Source organism: Carassius gibelio, chromosome A4 (genome assembly GCF_023724105.1).
Source record: "Carassius gibelio isolate Cgi1373 ecotype wild population from Czech Republic chromosome A4, carGib1.2-hapl.c, whole genome shotgun sequence".
In the NCBI taxonomy this organism is placed as follows: Eukaryota; Metazoa; Chordata; class Actinopteri; order Cypriniformes; family Cyprinidae; genus Carassius; species Carassius gibelio.
This window is the reverse complement of record NC_068374.1, coordinates 2,981,382-3,002,339: the sequence shown is the minus strand read 5'-3', so window position 1 is coordinate 3,002,339 and position 20,958 is coordinate 2,981,382. Positions and strand designations below refer to the sequence as shown.

The 20,958-nt window shown below is 39.2% G+C and overlaps 1 long non-coding RNA gene across 2 annotated transcripts; it reads left to right on the top strand.

The window, feature by feature from the left end:
* Window positions 1–1,081: 1,081 nt before the first annotated feature.
* Window positions 1,082–11,998, top strand: LOC127968556 (uncharacterized). 2 transcript variants are annotated; one of them, XR_008156010.1, is made up of 8 exons: window positions 1,082–1,487; window positions 1,788–1,898; window positions 2,451–2,564; window positions 5,300–5,353; window positions 5,448–5,519; window positions 6,246–6,344; window positions 9,744–9,788; window positions 9,883–11,998. It is a non-coding gene; the product is annotated as an uncharacterized LOC127968556 (long non-coding RNA). The 2 variants fall into 2 exon arrangements; XR_008156009.1 differs by having other exon boundaries at window positions 1,085–1,487; window positions 2,448–2,564.
* Window positions 11,999–20,958: the final 8,960 nt, after the last annotated feature.

The window sequence follows — 20,958 nt, the reverse complement described above, 5'->3', positions numbered from 1 at the left end:
CATTAGGTGGTTTGCCCTTTCGGTGGACAGGAGTGGAGGGCACCAGGAGAGACTTGCGCGTCAGCAGCAGGAGCAGCAACAGCAACAGCTGACACCTAGTGATTTTGTTTAAAATAGGTGGAATCGTTTCACGCACCCGTTACGCATCTGTAACGGGATGATCAGGCGGTGCTGGATCGGCGCTGGCACATATCCGCAACAACCCCTATAAACAGACTAGAAACGGCTTCGGCCCGATGTACGTTTGGACTCAGGAACGAGTCTGTGAGGCGGGTGCGGGCCAGACCCGGCTCTATCGTTTTGCGGTTGCGGCCCTGTTCCGTTACAGCGTCCAGTGGCTATCTGGGGAGCGCTGTCTTGCTCTCTCTCTCTCTCTCTCTCTCTCTCTCCCTCGTGCATATTAACCAAAATCATTAGACACGATAGAAAAAGGGCGGAACGCCAAAGTTTCAAGTGGAGCATTCAGAGATTTTTTTTTTCTCTCCATGACAGGCTGCTGGCTCCCACTGTTAATTTTTATTTATTTATTTTTTGGAAAAGCACTCTGTATTAGCTTAAAGCCCTCAAGTTTACATTGGTTACTGTATTCTTTAAATTGCTCTAAACAAGTATTTTGGGTGAACTTTTTTATCGAATGCTAGACATCAAGTTGTTATTTTCATCTGAAAGAAGAACTTTTTTTCAGTAAGCTAGGCCCTATGTGTTCAGTAAGCTTGTTTCAGTAAGCTGTGTGTTTTCAAGGCTTCAAGGTTTTATTGAATGCTATCGCTATACAAGTGCAAAGTAATGCATTAGTCAGTCTTTTATTTTGTAATTATTAGAGCAATAAACATAGATTGCAATGTTAAGGAATTCATGTTTTTTTTTCATTCAGATATGTAAATCAACATGTATAAATTGTTAGTCAATTAATGGGGAGATAATCGAAATCGAATCTGCCTGAAAAAAATTAATCGTTAGATTAATCGATGAATCGAAAAAATTATCGCTAGATTAATCGTTTAAAAAATAATCGTTTATCCCAGCCCTACTGCCCACTGCTCCGGGTGTGTGTTCACTGTGTGTGTGTGTGTGTGTGTGTGTGTGTGTTGGTTTTTGTGGTTTACAAGGACTTTTGACCTGAATACGCACCAGCATTACAGGGACATTTGGGTTTATGAGGACAGGGCCCATGTCCTTATAATTCCGACAGTGTATATGCCTTTCTCTATGTCCCAGAAGCTCCCTCTCAAATTTTCGCGCCATGTCCTAATATACCACAAAACCCTGAAATTTTACTATACACTGTGTATCCTCCGAACTCGGGAGTGCGCCCCTGCAGCCCGGACCCGGTACTGCATCCGCGTCATCGAAAATTTGCATATTTTACACTTGTGTAAGTTTGGAGGCCGCTGATTGGCTAGATCGGCACCGGAGGGCGGGAAATCGCGAAAACAAAATGGCGGCGGTGGGCGGGGCTACATTCTGCCGCTAATAGCTCCGTACAAGTAAGTTAATGCAGTTTGGTAATTATTTAAACACTTTTTTGCTATAATTTATCGATTGTATATGATTATATAAATGCATAATGATCGTGCAATTAAACATATTCCTTAAATATCATCATATAAAGTATGAATGTGACTTCAAAGCTGTAATTACTCAGTTTAATATCAGTATATTGATGTAACGCTATTAATGTAACGTTTCATAGATGGTTATTTAAATATATTATTATTATTATTATTATTATTATTGTTATTATTATTATTATTATTATAAATCCCGTATACTCGTGCTCTAATCAGCGAGGCAAGGGTGTCGGTTTGTAACTTCCTGTTTGGACCGGACGCAATCTGTGCACCTGAAGTGAAGACATCTGCGGTGTGAAGCTGTTGGAGACAACTATTATATGAAAGGTGAGTAATACTGCTGTTAAATCGTTTCTCTGAGAGTTTGTGGCTCAGTTTGGCTTGTTCGTGAGTGTCTTCAGTGCTCTTTAGAAAGCAGCTAGCGCGTGATGCTAATGGCGCTAGCGTGTTTACACTAAGTGTCCTCTATTAAGAGTAACATCAAACAAGAATCAACAATGCTTGTCAGTTTAACTTCTTTTCGTTCACAGTATAACTGTAAATGTAATAGAACAGTCTAGCCATCATAATAATCTGTTGTCATGGCTACAGTCTGTGAAGGGGAGGGGCAGTTATGTTTAATATTATTACTGTTCAGCTTGGTTTAATTAATAAACACAGAGATGTGCTCTTTTCACTTCCCAATACTTACTGTATATAATAAGTAAAATCACCTTTATTTGTATAGTGCTTTGTAGAATACAGATATACAGAATACATCATATTACACATATATTCTGTTCAGTAGAACTGTCATTATTCGTTTGCATATTAAGTTGAAAACAAACAAACGTAATATTGTCAGATGGAGGCCAACAGTTCTTATTGTTATTAAAGCAGACACAGAGGATGGCTGAAGGTGCGAGGCGAAGGAGAAAGCTGAGGCCATACAGTGTTCACTTCAACAGAAAGACCAGAATGGGCTCAAGGGCAGGTTCATCACTGATCTTAAAGGTGAGTTGATTTATTTTGTCATCATATAGTCACCATTAAGTTGTCTCAGTCCTGTATATCTTTTGTTGGGCAAAATAAGACATTACTAACCATTTGATGGTTTGTAAATGATGACAGGATTTTCTTCCTATGCCTTTAAAATGTCTCGTGTACTAAATCTGTCTCTGGTTGATGACGTGTGGTTCTCTGTGATGGTTTCACCTCTCTGTTGTTTTAAAGTGTCTCGTTTACACCCGTGTTACGAGGACCCTGTTTTATGAGGACCATCATAAGAACATAGTCTTGAGTGTGTGTTTACACCTGTGTTACGAGGACCCTGTTTTATGAGGACCATCATAAGAACATACACACAATGTGACATCAAGACTATGTTCTTATGATGGTCCTCATAAAACAGGGTCCTCGTAACACAGGTGTAAACATACACACAATGTGACATCAAGACTATGTTTACACCTGTGTTACGAGGACCCTGTTTTATGAGGACCATCATGAGAACATGGTCTTGTGTGTGTGTTTACACCCGTGTTACGAGGACCCTGTTTTATGAGGACCATCATAAGAACATACACACAATGTGACATCAAGACTATGTTCTTATGATGGTCCTCATAAAACAGGGTCCTCGTAACACAGGTGTAAACATACACACAATGTGACATCAAGACTATGTTTACACCTGTGTTACGAGGACCCTGTTTTATGAGGACCATCATGAGAACATGGTCTTGTGTGTGTGTTTACACCCGTGTTACGAGGACCCTGTTTTATGAGGACCATCATAAGAACATATGAGAATCTCAAGGCGTTTCTCAATGTCAAGGAAGGATCCTCGGAAGCCAGAATTTCGAGGATGCTACGTCATCGACATCCGTCGAAGGACTGTTCCAATGTCGAGGATCCTCGGAATTTCAACCAAGGACTGAGTCCTTCGTTCGAAAAATATCCCATACACAGGAAAGGATGCATATGTGTAGCCTTCGCGCTCTCAAATCACCCACAATCCTAGAGTCGGAGTGTTAACGGTTTTTATTTACGTTACCAAACATTTGTTATAACTGTAGTAAATATATAAGTAAAGTTTGCCAGTACAAATTACTACCATATTAAGATTGTAATTTATACAAATACAAATTACGTTATTGATGGCTAACTGAACCGGACCTGTCATTTAACAATTGTTAGCTTGGTTGCGTCACCGGCATTTCTTTTATAAATAACTAGTTAAGTTGTCCAAAGTAATTTAACGTTAATATTATACCATTATACCACAGCGTTCTTCAAACTGACCTTTTCACTGACGCAATGACGTGCATTTGCTAGCCTGTTCCATTTACGTGTTCTCCGAATGCTAAAGAGGAGCCTCACCTAGCCTCTGAAGGAAGTGACTTGGAAGGACCAGTCCTGCTAAGGAAGTATCCTTGACATTGAGAAACACCTTCAGTGTGGCGTTTGTTTGACAAAAGCCTGGTATTTGAAGACCCTAGTTATCACCATGACATTGGGCTGTGTGAATGTGAAATATTAGGCTAAATATGGATCATTCACATCTCATTGTGGCCATGTGATATTCAAAATGTCTAATTGTTACCTTTAGATTAAGTATATTGTAATATAAGTTGGTAAAAAGTCGTTCCCCTTGTTTGAAATTTACTGTCAGGCATTATACTACTGTATTCTGCAGTTTTATCATATTTGTGTCATCATCATCATCATCATCATCATCATTATTATTATTATTATTATTATTATTTTGGCTTTTTTATTTAAATAACATTCTCCAAGATTGCATATTATTTATTCAAAACTTTCAGTATTTTCAAATGATAACTGAGTAGAATCAGTGTCTAAAGAACCTAAAGAACTCTGAACAGGGCACAGCAGCTATAAAGGTATCCAAGAAGTTCTTGAAATAATTGTGCTAGTCCTTAAAAGAGTAGAACAGATTACGTTGTCCACATGTGTTTCTAAGAGACATTGTTTGCTGCATTATTGTGGATGTTAAAAGTGAGTCTTGGTTTCATGCTGTATAACTAACACAGACACTGTGTCTCAAATCACCAGTTTTTCTCATACACAGAAATGCTTGAAATAAGCTGTCCACATTTGTCTAGTTACCAATGTCCCGGTAATAACAAGGTTACAAATAGACCAGACTTTTTTCAAACTAATAACACACTGAGACTCTTCAGTCAAGTCAAGACCATGTTCTTATGATGGCCCTCATAGAACAGGGTCCTCGTAACACAGGTGTAAACACATACACACAACCTGACATACTTCAGTATACATGCATGTAATGTAATACTTACAAAGTCATGAACATTAACTTGGGTAACACTTGAAAATTTAAATATTGGTTTGAAATATTGTAATCTTGTAAATTACATTGATAGAAGCAAGATTATAAAATAATTTAATGTTTTAAATCAGTATTTTATGCACTCATTTATTGTCACAGATATCTAATTTGATGTTCTTTTCTATATTGTGGTTGAACCGTCCACTCTTGAAGTCAATACTCTGTCCCAGTCAGAAGACACAGACGTAGAGAAGGTTCTGCGACTGATTGATTGATTGATTTTAATTTAAATTTGATTTTTTTATTTCATGTGTCAGTGATCAGTCAGTGTTTATGGACTCCAGTATATGTGCATTATCAATTTGTACAGTCCCTGAATCCTTTGTCTGCAGTAGAATGTTTATTTTTTTTATTTCTGTTTCCTTAATTTCAGGTGACTCTGAAGAAGGACCGGTTACTATTGGATGATCAGGACTGTGTTGAGTAGGTAATAAAATGTGCATTGCATATTTTATGAAATGTTAGATTGATGTTGTAAGAAATCGTCTCTACATGAGCCTTGCTTTTTTCATTGTTTTCAGATGTCACCTGTCAAAGAGCATGTGTTGAATGAGGAGCAGAGCTTTTTTGTCCCCGCTGAAGGAGTTAAGGAGGTATTCACATGTTTCAGATGAACTGTTATTTCAGTGCAACAGTGAATGCTCTGAAGTCTGATGTCTTCATGGGCTGTGATATACTTAGCTGTTACCAAATGTATGTAATTTAATGACGTGTTTTCAATTTCAGTAATATTAGTCGATGTCTGAATCAGGAGTGTCCAGACTTGGTCCTGGAGGGCTAGTGTCCCGCAGAGTTTAGCTCCAGCTTGTCTACACACACCTGCCTGGAGGTTTCTAGTATTATCTGCTTCAGGTGTGTCTGGGGTTGGAGCTAAACTCTGCAGGACACCGGCCCTCCAGGACAGAGTCTGGACACCCCTGCTCTAAATACAGATTTGTAGTAATATATTGACCAGTACCTTTTAAGGTCTGTAACGTAAATGTTCTTTTATGATTTTAAATGATCTTATTAACTAAATGACCACAACTTCCCTGTCATTAAAATACATTAAGTTATTATTGAAAGACAGTGTAGCTCTTAAAGTATCACATGTATGTTTTAGGAGAACATTGAGATTGAAGGTACGTCCATCCTAGCATGCGTAGCACAGCGGGTCTTTTAAACTCACAGGAATGTTTAAGGCAACTCTTCTCTGAAATATGTCTTGTGTTCACTGTAGAATGTAGTGTCTTTAGGAATGGTTTATAAATGGTGTGTGATTGTGTTTGACTTCTGAATGCAGATGTTTTTCATGTTCTGAGTTTTATTTTTCATTGAAGATGAGATCAACATGACAGATTCTGATGACGCTGATCCTGAAGAAAGTGATTCTGATGATGAGGCTCTTGCTGGAGCTGCGGGAGACTCCAGTAATGCTGGTATGTGTCAGCTAAGTGTTTTTTAAAAATAATAAAAGTTAAAAATATTATTGGGTAACGCTTTATTTTAGGGTCTCTAAACTACAGTGGTGTGAAAAAGTGTTGGACCCCTTCCGGATTTATTTTTTTGCATGTTTGTCACACTTTAATGTTTCAGATCATCAAACAAATTTAAATATTAGTCAAAGGTAACTAACATAAAAGTAAACACAACATGCTGTCTTTAAATGAAGGTTTTTATTATTAAGGGAAAACAAAATCCAAAACTACATGGCCCTGTGTGAAGAAGTCTTAGTGGTTTTTGCTATCCTAGGAACTACCAAAAGTCCAGTGTTTTGTGACCTTAGGGAGCGTGATGGATTGTAGTGTGAAGGCTTGTTAGGTACGCAGGAGCTAAACCATTTAGGGCCTTATAGGTAAGTAATGATAATTTGTAACTGATACAGAACTTAATAGGTAGCCAGTGCAGAGACTGTAAAATTGTGGTAATATGATCATATCTTCTTGACCTGGTAAGGACTCTAGCTGCTGCATTTTGGACGACCTGTAGCTTGTTTATTGAAGAAGCAGGACAACCACCTAGAAGTGCATTACAATAGTCCAGTCTAGAGGTCATGAATGCATGAACTAGCTTTTCTGCATCAGAAACAGATAACATGTTTCGTAGCTTGGCAATGTTTCTAAGATGGAAGAATGCAGTTTTTGTAACATTGGAAATATGATTTTCAAAAGACAAGTTGCTGTCTAATATAACACCCAGATTTCTGACTGTAGAGGAAGTAACAGTACATCCGTCTAGTTGCAGATTGTAATCTACTAGATTCTATGTACTGTTTTTTTTGGTCCAATAATTAATATCTGTCTTATCCGAATTTAATAGGAGAAAATTATTGGTCATCCAATCTTTTACATTTTTAACACACTCTGTTAGCTTAGATAATTGAGAAGTTTCATCTGGTCTGAGTATCATCAGCATAACAGTGGAAACTAATCCCATATTTTCTAATAATATTACCAAGGGGCAACATGTATATTGGAAATAGAAGGTGACCTAGGACGGATCCTTGTGGCACTCCATATTTTACTGATGATAAATGAGATGATAAACACCCCATTTAAATAAACAAAATGGTAGCGATCGGACAGGTAGGATCTAAACTATCTTAGAGCCTGCCCTTCAATACCTGTATAGGTTTGTAATCTATCTATGAGGATGTCATGATCTATGGTGTTGAACGCAGCACTAAGATCAAGTAAAACTAGAAATGAGATGCAGCCTTGAGCTGACGCAAGAAGCAGGTCATTTGTAATTTTAACAAGTGCAGTTTCTGTGCTATGGTGGGGCATGAAACCTGACTGAAATTCTTCATACAGATCTTTTTTTTTTTGCAGGAAGGAGCTCAATTGAGCAGACAAAACTTTTTCTAAAATTTTAGACATAAATGGAAGATTTGAAATAGTTTAAATAAATAGATTTTGAAATAATTTGCCAGTTCACTAGGATCTAGTTGTGGTTTCTTAATAAGAGGCTTAATAACCACCATCTTAAATTGTTTTGGGATGTGACCTAAAGATAACGATGAGTTAATAATATTGAGAAGCGTTTTTTCGCCTACTCTTTCAGTAATTTACTGGGTACAGGATCTAATAAACATGTTTTTGGTTTAGATACAGTGACAAGTTTATTTAGCTCTTCCTGTCCTATAGTTGTAAAGCACTGCAGTTTATATTTGGGTGCGATGGATGAAACTGAAGTGTTAGACGCTGTAAAATTGACATTTGTTATTGTATTTCTGATGTTATTTATTTTATTAGTGAAGAAATTCATAAAGTCATTACTATTAAATGATGGAATATTAGAATCAGGTGGCGTCTGGTTATTTGTTCATCTAGCCACTGTGCTAAATTTGTGGAACAGCACTGGAGAACCTTCCCAGGAGTGGCTGGCTGACCAAAATTACCCCAAGAGCACAGTGACGACTCATCCAAGAGGTCCCAAAAGACCCCACAACAACATTCAGAGAACTGCAGGCCTCACTTGCCTCAGTTAAGGTCAGTGTTCATGACTCCACCATAAGAAAGAGACTGGGCAAAAATGGTCTGCATGGCAGATTTCCAAGACAAAGACTAAAGGCTCGTCTCAGTTTTGCCAGAAAAAATATTGATGATCCCCAAGACTTTTGGGAAAATACTCTGTGGACTGACGAGACAAAAGTTGTGTGTCCCGTAATGTCTGGCGTAAAAGTAATACCGCATTTCAGAAAAAGAACATCATGCCAACAGTACAATATGGTGGTGGTAGTGTGATGGTCTGCTTCTGGACCTAGAAGACTTGCTGTGATAAATGGAATTCTGCTGTTTACCAAAAAATCCTGAAGGAAAATGTCCGGCCATCTGTTCGTGACTTTAAGCTGAAGCAAACTTGGGTTCTGCAGCAGGACAATGATGCAAAACCCACCAGCAAGTCCACCTCTGAATGGCTGAAGAAAAACAAAATGAAGACTTTGGAGTGGCCTAGTCAAAGTCCAGACCTGAATCCTACTGAGATGCTGTGACATGACCTTAAAAAGTCTGTTCATGCTTGAAAACCCTCCAGTGTGGCTGAATTACAATTCTGCTTAGATGAGTCGACCAAAATTCCTCCACAGCGCTGTAACAGACTCATTGAAAGTTATCACAAACACTTGATTGCAGTTGTTGCCGCTAAGGGTGGCCCAACCAATTATTAGGTTTAGGGGCAAACACTTCTTCACACAGGGCCATGTAGTTTTGACTTTTGTTTTCTCTTAATAATAAAAACCTTCATTTAAAAACTGCATGTTGTGTTCACTGGTTTTCCTTGACTAATGTTTAAATTTGTTCGATGATCCAAAACATTAAAGTGTGATAAACATGCAAAAAAATAAGGAACCAACACTTTTTCACACCACTGTATTGTCTTATTAGCGTGCATATTATTATTAGTAGTAATTAAGCACTTATTAATGCCTTATTTTAAATGACCTTATTCTACATTCCTAATCTTACCCAATACATTAATGTAACAACTGCCTTATTTACTAATAATAAGCAGCAAATTAGGAATTTATTGAGGGAAAAGTTGTAGTTAATAGTTCATAAGTGTTCCCTATTCTAAAGTGTTACCTTATATTGTATTAATCCAGCATTACTAACAGAATATTACTCAAATTAGGGATGCATCAGTTTTGTATTGGTGTATTATCTGGCTATACCAATATGTTGATACTTAGTGTTTAGGCAAAAAACTGATAAATGACTGTTTCAAAAATAAACGTTTAACAGGCCAATTCCATTAGAATATATATACTGTATATATATGTCTTTTCTGTTTGAGTTACTTCTGAGTTTCCTGATCATTATATGACTGTTTGTCTGCAGGTGTTCAGAAGATGCCCATTGAGAGCACCACTGAAGTTCCTGAAGGTACCAGAGGTTTAAATTTCAATAGCACCATCAATGTAAGTACATGAGCTCTCGTAGAGTTACAACTCACTAAAGTGTGTATTCTTCTGTACAGAGAGTGAGAGTGAGGCAGAAACTGAAAACACACGGAGAGGGCAGAAAGTGTCCTGGTCAAACACTGAAGTTACAGCTGTAATCAAACATTTTAAGGACCACAGAGCTAAAGGAAAACTGGCCACAATGACTGAAAACCAGCAGTGTAAAACTGCTGAGGATCCTGTTTTGGTGAGATGCAGTGCACAGAACATACAGGATTTTGTAAGAAATCGAGGAATTATCTTAAAAAGGAAAACCCAAAGCAAGTGATGTTACAGTACATCCTGTGTCTTGATGCCATTCTATTATCATGAGCACTTTGGTTGTTGTTTTTATTTCCAATAGTGCAAAACTGTTATAGCAGCAGTTCATACAAATATCTCCATGTAGAAAACAAGTTCAATTGTTAGTTTGTCAAAAACTTTTCATTCTGGAAGTGAACGATTCCTTTACAGATAAATCAGTTTCTCTACACATCTGCAGCATGTATTGTGTGCTCAGAGTTAATCACATGTTTACTTTTTCATTCTGGAAGTGAACCATTCCTTTAAGGATAAATCAGTTGCTCTACACATCTGCAGCATCTATTGTGTGCTCCGAGTTAATCTCATGTTTACTGTGTGTTTAGTAGGGATGCACTGATCATGATTTTTCATAGACGATACCGATATTTATTTATTTTTACAAGCAAACTGGCCGATTCCAATACAGATTTCCGATTATTATTATTATTATATTATTTTTTTTAAACAACAAACAAGAAAGGAAAGTATGCATAAACAAGATGTTTATTTGGTATTTAATAGGCCAAACTGGCTTTTGGCTATTGAAAACAATAACTGTAACCATCTGAAATTAATGGCAATAACTGCACAGTAAGTAGCCTACATTCAATACAAACATAGATGCTACAGACATCAGCATTTAGCTTTTGTTTTTGGATTGGGTTGAAACTACATAGAACTGGCCTTAAATTAAAAGATTAACTGTAACCATGTGAAATTAAAGGCAATAACTGCATAGTTCTACAGTCCAAACAACACAATCAACACACATTCAATAAGAGGTTTCTTAATCAGCATATAGTATTTTAGTTTTAAAATTTGGTTTTAAATTTAAAACAAGGTCTTTACCAATGAGACTAAATAAAAGTATGCTATATAAATATTATTCCAAAATGTTAAAATCAAATAATGTTGGTGCGAATAAAGCACAGATGCAAAGTGGTTCATTCATCCAATTAAAAAAATAAATAAAATAGGGTAATGATTCACATCTATATATATTTTTTTTACTTGAGCCAATGAAAAATAAAGAACTATTCTCAAGTTAAAAAATAAAATTGTGAATCATTACCCAAAAATATTTTAATTGGATGAATGAAACCCTTTTTTCAGTGTGCTTCAGCAGGTGATTTTTAAATCAAATTAAGTCAATGTAATTTTAAGGAAAAAGGAAAATAATCCTATACAGAACTGACGTTTACTTCTGACTTTTCAAACGTGTATGCAAGTTCTACTTTACAAAAAAAAACATTTCAGTTTTGTCACAGTTTAATCTGTGTCGTTTCTCATCCAGCTCGCAAGAAGTTGATCCTTCACTGTCTTCGCTTGTGCAGGGCACGGAAAGGTACGATACGCTCGAGCAGCTTCAGTGAGCACAGGAAAGGCTTTTATTTGTGCAGCAGTACACCAGCGGCTGTTCGCTTCCTGCTGTCTATTCCTCAGATGTGTAGCTCGTGTTGCCCGTGTCCAGCACACAGATTTTGAAATACTTCCACACAAATGACATGATAGCGAATGATTACAATGTAGTCTGTGCACGCGGGCGCACTTACGGAAAAATCGGCCGATCGTGTATTTTAAGCAAAAACCGTCCGGTTCCGATTTATGGCCGGTCAACGGTGCATCCCTAACATTTAGTGAGGTACTTACAACATGAGGCATGGCTTTTGATTTATAGTTTTTTTTTAAGTTGGTAAATTAGACTTAATTATTTGTTGTTTGTTTTGATTTGTGTGGCATTCCTTTTTTTATAGAAAGATTACCCATTTTAATAATTGGCGAATTTTACGTTTTTTGTTTATTTGTTTTTATGTCACAAATTTAAGTCATTATTAAAGTACTTCTAAAACACATTGGTGTCTGTAATGTTTTGTATTGTGTTGAAGATCCTGTACTCTTTAACCACCTCAGTGTTGGTAATGCAGCATAGTGACATGTCTGTGTGTTGTGTACGATCAGGTTCCAGTAAATCACATTTGTCCCTGTAATGTTGGACGATGTGCAGTTGTGTATTGTGTTAAAGATCCGGTACTCTTTAACCACCTCAGTCTTGGTAATGCAGCATAGGGACATGTCTGTGTGTTGTGTATGGGGTCAAGTACCTGTAAAACACATTGTCCCTGTAATCCAGAAAACTGACATGTTTTGTGTATTGTAAAACGAGTGTCCTCCTAAATCAATCTGACCCTATAAATCCCAATTATGTAATGGGCGGGAACATTATAGGAGGGGCGTGACAGTCCTTGTGTACCACCAAAATATCATATTGTCATATTATCCATTCTATTGTGTGTAAAGAAAATCCAAAGTGATATTTGTGTTCTGCAGAGTAAAACAAAATTTTTGATAGTTTTATCATCTCTGTAGGACACCGGGAAAGGGGTGTCCCCTTAAACCACCATCCAACTGGTTTGGCCATCAAAGTACTGCTAAACCACAAAAACCAGTATGTGTGTGTGTGTGTGTGTGTGTGTGCACTTCGGATGGGTTAAGTGCAGAGCACGAATTCTGAGTATGGGTCACCATACTTGGCTGAATGTCACGTCACTTTCACTTCACTTCACTAAAGCACAAAAGTGAATTATTAATAAAATTCTTATTTGAGTATTTAACTTCTGTACTTTCTGGGCCATATCATTCATAAGAAAGGAATATTTAGATTTAATTCATTGCATTGCTTATGATATGAAGAATTAAATTAATTTTTATTAGTACTATTTACACAATAAGGAGTTTATCTTTTTCAGATCAACTCAATATTTTTGTTTAGGTTATAATTAATTCTGTACTGTTTTCTATTCAAATCTACTAATATTAAATGGATAACTATTAAGGGTCTCATTTAATTAATATTTACTCAATACAAAACCTTGTGAAATTTAATTAATACCGACGCTCTGCTCTCCTTGTTGCAAGGGTAAGTATCATTAAACCATGGCTCAGATTTAGGTCTGGGGCGCAAAACTTTTAAAGGAGAAACAATGTCAAGAATGCTAGCACATGTGGAGAGAAAGGAGCAAGTTAATTTCTCTGTGTCTGCTACGAGACCAGTATCAAACTGAGACGAATTTTTAAAAAGACAAGAAAACTGAACAGCAGTGGTCGGCTTAAAGAGCACCTATCATGGAATTTTGAAATTTACCTTTTATGTAGTGTGTAACATAGATCTAAGTGAACAAAAACATCCTGCAAAGTTTGAAATATGACAGTGCACCGTATATAAAGTTATTGTCTTTCTTTGTGAGTCATTTTTATGAATCGTTCGAAGACCAAAGCTTTTTCTCTGACTAGATGACGTCAACTTGTCAAGTTATTTGAATACGACACGCCCACTTATTGCGCTCCAAGACGCCAGTGAAAACTAGAAAACATCATGGCGACGAGACGCTGTGTTCTGAAGTGCGACTCAAAAGCAAACTTTTTTCATCTGCCCAAGGATGAGCATTTGAAGATTAAATGGCTACAATTCATAAATACAACTGTACCACAGAGGTATAGTCCAAGCCTTGTGCTTTGTTCACGCCATTTTGAAGACGATTGCTTTACCAACTTAAATGCAATCAAACTTGGATTCGCGAGCTGGCTGATGTTGAAGGAAGGTTCAGTTCCAAGTGTATTTGCATCAGCTTCCTCCACCGTATCACAACCTGTAAGTGTTATTAATAATTGTTGCTTTTATGTTTTATGTAGCATGCTTAATAATTGTTTGGTTTGTTGTGTAAGTACCATTTAGCTTCTAGGTCTTCAATGACAATTGTATTGAGATATGTGAATTGTTTGTCGTTGTTTTCGGAGTTCTCTTTAAGAATAGAGTCATACCTCGTAGTAACGTAACGTTACTGCTTTTTTTTGGTAAAAACGTTATGTTTATGTATTGAGTTAACGCAAACAAAGACTGATTGTGCTTTTACAATATGAACTCTGGGCTATACCTACTCGCTAACGTCATGTAAAGGCAGGGTTTTGAAAAGTGAATCACTAAACGGATCATTTGAGAATCGCTGTCAAAACAGATAAAAATAAATGCATATTATAAGAAAACTAAAGTCTTTTTTGTCATTGCATGCCTGCAAAACTGTTGTTGGGGACTTCTAAAACAATATTTGGAACTTTTTAAATGCCATAATAGGTGCTCTTTAAACACACAACCTAGGCGTGCAGGGCCATTTGATTTAGATTTAAGACATGACAAGTTAAAATCAAATAAGACCGGCATGTAATCAGAAAATACTGCATCCTGTGTCTGAATATTCAAAATGGGCAAATCATAGGATAACACAAGATCTAACACGTGTCCCTGTTCCTGAGTGGGTCCACTGACATGTTGAAAAAAGTTAACCCTCATGTGGTGTTCGGGTCAATTTGACCAGGAGAAGATTTTCTTTTTCCCGAAAATACTAGTTAATGTTATCGCTGTGGACTGAAACTTAGTGACTTTGTTCCCAAAGGGTATTAATAAATCTCAATTTTTTTTTTTTTTTTTAATTTTCTTAGTTTTTTTGTGGGGGTTTTGTTACCTTGTTACACTTGTGGTGTTCCCGGTCAAAAATGACCGGCCTATAAAAAAATAGCTTATAAATCACTTATTATACCATATTTTCACCCAATCTTTGATTCAATCTTTTTGTCAACATGTTCTCTTTCAATTAGGACTGATTTTTTTTGTATTTCTGTTTGCCTCTGATTAATCGGTGGCCTCATTTATCTGAGAGTAGGCATCTCATTTTTTGAGTAAAAAACAAATAATTTGTGAGTAAATTTGGAAATATGAAAAAAAATTATGAAAAAAATGGCTACTGTTGGTCACACTACTTGTGACGGCTGGTGAAAGGACAGTCTGGAAACAATAGCGATTTAACGTATTTAATGAGATAATGAGATATTGTTACAAAGACACACAAAGACGATGATATGGGAACACTCCAGAGGGATGATTAAGGCGGTGAGAAGTCCAGACGGTAATGGAGTGCAGGTGAGGAGTCCGGGTGTTGACAGCATGAGGCAACAGGAGAGAGTGGCACAGGAACTGCGGGGAACAGAGCCTAAGGTAAGTGTCCGTGGCTGAGTGATCGTGCGGAGAGTGGATGAGGTTCTGGGGAAACACAGACATCCAACGCAAACTACACAGAAGCCAGACGGGGGTAAACACAACGACATGAAACAACGATCTCACAAACACAAGACGTGAGACAAGCCATTATATAGGAGATGGGTAATGAGTGGCAGCTGATGCTGATACAATTAACGGAGACGCCCACAACTAATCAGTGCAGACGCAGAACACACAGAATCCACCACAAAGTGTAAACAACCCGAGATAACGGTTTACCAACCGTGACAGTACCCCCCCCACCCCCAAGAACTCCTCCTGGAGTTCCCAGAAGGGCCTACCTGCTGATTGAATTCATCAATAAGGGAGTGATCCAATATGTCCCTAGCAGGTACCCAACTCCTCTCCTCCGGACCGTAACCTTCCCAGTCCACCAGATACTGGAATCCTCGTCCCCTCCGTCTCGAATCCAGAATGCGATTAACCGAATAAGTCGGTTCACTATCTACGAGACGCGGCGGCGGGGGAACCGGAGTAGGCGGATTAATACGTAATAAAACGGGATTAATTTTGGACACATTAAAGGCGGGGTGTATCCTCTTGTACGCAGGAGGTAGTTTGAGGTGGACTGTCACCGGACTAATGAACGGGCCGATAAATTTGGGAGCTAGTTTATTAGAAACGGATTACAATGGAATGTTACTGGTAGAAAGCCACACTTTTTGACCCACGACGTAGACGGGAGGCTTTGACTGGTGGCGATCGGCCTTGGGCTTATTGCGCTCCCTCACCCGGAGCAGAGTCTCACGGACTCTGGTCCAGGTGCGGTGGCACCTCTGGACAAATGCGTGAGCGGAGGGGACCGCGACTTCAGATTCCAGACTGGGAAAGGCTGGTGGCTGGTACCCTACACTACACTGAAATGGAGAGAGGCCCGTAGCTGACACTGGCAACGAATTGTGGGCGTACTCCACCATAGAGAGTTGTTGACTCCAGGAAGAAGGATTCTTGGAGACCAAACATCTCAACGTCCTCTCTAAATCTTGGTTGGCTCGCTCAGATTGTCCGTTGCTTTGGGGATGATAACCCGACGACAAGCTAACTGACGCTCCTAATAACTTGCAAAACTCTTTCCAAAATTTGGATATGAACTGGGATCCCCTGTCTGAAACCACGTCTACCGGGAGGCCATGAAGCCGAAAGACGTGGTCTAAAACAGTAACTGCTGTCTCCTTGGCTGTCTTTAATTTGGGCAAGGGAATAAAATGTGCCGCCTTCGAGAACCGGTCCACTACAGTCAAAACGACTGTCATGCCATTAGAGGGCGGGAGGGCGGTGACAAAATCTAGAGCGATATGTGACTAGGGTCTCGAAGGGACAGACAGCGGTTGAAGGAGCCCATCAGGAGGTCGGTTAGATGACTTACCACTGGCGCAAACTGAACAAGCCAAAACAAAATCACGGACGTCGCGAGCCATACGTGGCCACCAGAATCATTGTCTAACCAACCCATTAGTTCTACTTATCCCTGGATGACAAGCCATGTTGGAACAATGACCCCACTGGACAACTTCAGACCTTAACTCCTCCGGCACAAATAAGCGGTTCGGTGGGCAACCGGACGGAGGCATTACCCCTTCTAAGGCCGTCTTGACCTTCGACTCGACCTCTCATACGAGTGCTGAGATAACTAATTTCTCAGGCAAAATGCACTCGGGAGTAACGGGACGGGCGGAGGGATCAAAAAGACGTGACAAAGAATCGGGTTTAACATTCTTGGAACCCGGGCGGTACGATAGGGTAAATTCAAAACGGCCGAAAAAAAAGTGCCCACCGATCCTGCCTGGAATTGAGTCTTTTGGCAGTTCTAATGTACTCTAAATTCTTATGATCGGTCCAAACAATAAAGGGAACCCCTGAACCCTCTAACCAGTGGCCCCACTCCTCCAATGCTAATTTGACCGCCAACAACTCTCTATTGCCAATGTCATAATTACGTTCAGCAGGAGATAATCGATGAGAGAAAAACTCGCAAGGGTGGACCTTATTGTCTGAAGCAGCACGTTTGGACAACACTGCTCCTACCCCCACCTCTGATGCGTCGATCTCCACCACGAACTGCCGTGTGGGATCAGGGGCGACAAGGATGGGAGCCGAAACAAAGCGGTTCTTCAGGTTAGAGAACGCAGCCTCAGCTGCTTCAGACCACCTGAACGAAGAAGTACTGGGGGAGGTCAAGGTTGTCAGAGGTGAGGCTAGTTGGCTGTAATTACGAATAAAACGCCGATAGAAGTTGGCGAACCCCAGAAACCGCTGTAGGGCCCTTACGGGAATCTGGAGATGGCCACTCTATCACAGCCTTTACCTTGTCAGGGTCCATTCGTATTCCCTCAGACGACATGATATACCCGAGGAAAGTGACCGACTGTGCATGGAATACACACTTCTCCGCCTTGACAAAAAGCCCATTCTCTAATAGCCTCTGGAGCACTCGTCTGACATGTTGAACATGTTCCTGGAGAGATGAAGAAAAAATCAGTATGTCATCCAGGTAAACATATATAAACTGATCTACCATATCTCTCAACACATCATTCACGAGTGCTTGAAAAACCCCGGGCGAGTTGGAGAACCCAAACGGCATAACCAAATATTCAAAGTGCCCTCTAGGGGTATTAAAGGCAGTTTTCCATTCATCCCCCTTCCTGATGCAGACCAAATGATAAGCGTTACGTAAATCCAATTTTGTGAATACAGATGCTCCCTGCAACCTCTCGAAAGCTGAAGACATGAGTGGTAATGGATAAGTATTCTTAATAGTAATGTTGTTCAGCTCTCGGTAATCAATGCAAGGTCGCAGAGAACCATCCTTCTTACCCACAAAAAAGAACCCCGCCCCCACTGGAGAAGAGGAAGGACGGATGAACCCAGAGGCTAAGGAATCAGAAATGTATTTCTCCATGGCCTCCCTCTCAGGAATAGAAATAGAGTATAACTTGCCTTTAGGCGGAGATTTACCTGACATTAAGTCTATGGCACAGTCGTAGGGGACGATGCGGAGGAAGAGAAGCAGCCCGGGACTTACTGAACACTTCTTTCAGGTCCAGATACTCAACGGGCACGTTTGGCAAAGCCATGGTCTCCTTCTGAAAAACAGAAACAGGAACAACAGAACAGGCAGAAACCAGACAAGACTCATGACAACTTTCACTCCACAATGTGATAGTGTTAGAACCCCATTCCACTCGTGGATTATGTTTGAACAACCTGTGTGTTCTGCGTCTGCACTGATTAGTTGTGGGCGTCTCCGTTAATTGTATCAGCATCAGCTGCCACTCATTACCCATCTCCTATATAATGGCTTGTCTCACGTCTTGTGTTTGTGAGATCGTTGTTTCATGTCTTTATGTTTACCAATGTCTGGCTTCTGTGTAGTTTGCGTTGGATGTCTGTGTTTCCCCAGAACCTCATCCACTCTCCGCACGATCACTCAGCCACGGACACTTACCTTCGGCTCTGTTCCCCGCAGTTCCTGTGCCACTCTCTCCTGTTGCCTCACGCCGTCAACACCTGGACTCCTCACCTGCACTCCATTACCGTCTGGATTTCTCACCACCTTAATCATCCCTCTGGAGTGTTCCCGTATCATCGTCTTTGTGTGCCTTTGTAACAATATCTCATCATCTCATTAAATACGTTAACTCGCTATTGTTTCCAGACTGTCCTTTCACCAGCCGTCACAGAACGATCTCACCAAAAACATGGAAGCAGCGAGCACCAACAACCTCACCGATTTCACACAAACACACACACACACACACACACACACACAAACACAAACTGGCCGTGACTGCAGTGACCCAGCTTCAAAAGAATCTTTCTTTCATGTTCTTGTTTCATCACAGCTTTCAGACAAAATATTATGACATTTTGTTTTGGAACTGTGAGGTTCTCACACTGAACTAGACAATATTTACAAATATACATCATGCCATAGCACAGGCATATGTAAATGCCTCACAGCACCTTGCTTGTCATTCATTTGTGGCAGCACAATGGCAAAGCAGCTCTCTGCACATGATGTTATTCATCAGATTTTTGACTCAGAAACTAGTGAGGAGGAGGAAATGCAGGATGTTTCTTGCAGTGAAGATGTTTCTGAAGAGGAAGGCACCATTGAATCGGCTACGGAGCTTGAAACAACTGATGAGGAGCTGTCTTCCAGTGATGAGGGCCCAGCTGAGGTTACCGTTTCATTCTGGTCAAAAGATGGAACTTTGGAACCTAACAAGATATTCCATATCCCGAATTGATGACATAGAATCATGCTTCAACTTGTTTGTTGACGGAGCCAATCGAAAACATAGTCATATCCATGACTAATTTAGAGGGGAGAAGTCTTCTACAAACACCAGAACCAGGTCCATCAGCTGGCACAGGCAGAGGAGAGAAACGAAAGAGATGCACTTTGTGTGCCCCAAAAGATGTGAAAACAGGCACAGTCTGTTTCAAATGCAGAGCGCACATTTGCAAGGCACATATATTATACTGTTGTCAGTCATGTGCATAAGTGGCACAAAATGACCAATTGCAAGTTACCTTAAAAATGCTTTTGTTAGTCACTTGCATGAGTTCACACAGAGACCGTCACAGTTTGTTATTTTGGTTAGTTCATAATTTGGAAAACTGAAAGAAAATGAAATCGAGCATCGTGTTAGTTCAGTCAGGTCACGTGAGTCACGCTTGCATCAGCTGACAGTCAGCTGTTCCTGACGTGTACCAATCCAGTCTTGACACCTATCACCTGCGGTCTATTTAAATTCCCATTATTCAGTGTCTCTCCATCGCATTGCTGCTTGCAGTTAACTCCCTCCTCCGACCCCAACTCAACCAACTGAACCAGTAATCTGATCTAACTTGTTCTTTCTTTACAGTCTCTTCATTGGAAACAGTCTCTATGACATTTTGTTTACAACTCATGTAATTGTGAATTGTAATTATGTGTTCGTATAATGGTTCTCTTCTGTACCCCAGAGGGGGGGTTTGTCTTGCTGCTCTCCCCGCTCTGTCCAAGCATGGCTGCATGGACAGGCGTGTGGAGTGTTGCCCAGAACTTAACCATACCGCCAACACTAACTGTATGCAATTATAATTGTCATAAATACACTGACGGAAGTGGTCCTGATTGAACAGTGTTTGATTATGCCATATTTTTTACAAAACAAAAGTTTCAAAACAAAATTCCTGGTGAAACATTAGAGTAGACTAGTGTAATCAACAGTAGCCATTTTTTTTCATATTTTTTTTTTCATATTTCCAAATTTACTCATAAATTATTTGTTTTTTACTCAAAAAATGAGATGCCTACTCTCATTTTTGACCGGGAACACCACAAGTGTGACTATATGCCATATTTTTTTACAAAACAAAAGTTTCAAAACAAAATTCCTGGTGAAACATTAGAGTTGACTAGTGTGATCAACAATACCAATTTTCTTCAGATTTTATTTAATATTTCAAAAATTATTCAAAATTTAAAAAAAAAATACTCAAAAATGAAATGCCTACTATCAAATTAATGAGACCTATTATTATTCTGATGCAAAACAAAATATAAAACCACTCCTAATTGAAAGAGAACATGTTGACAAAAAGATTGAATCTGTGACAATGTACCATTTTATACAAAATAAAACAAAATTCCTGGTGAAAATGTTAAGTTGACTAGTGTGATCAACAATACCAATTTTCTTCAGATTTT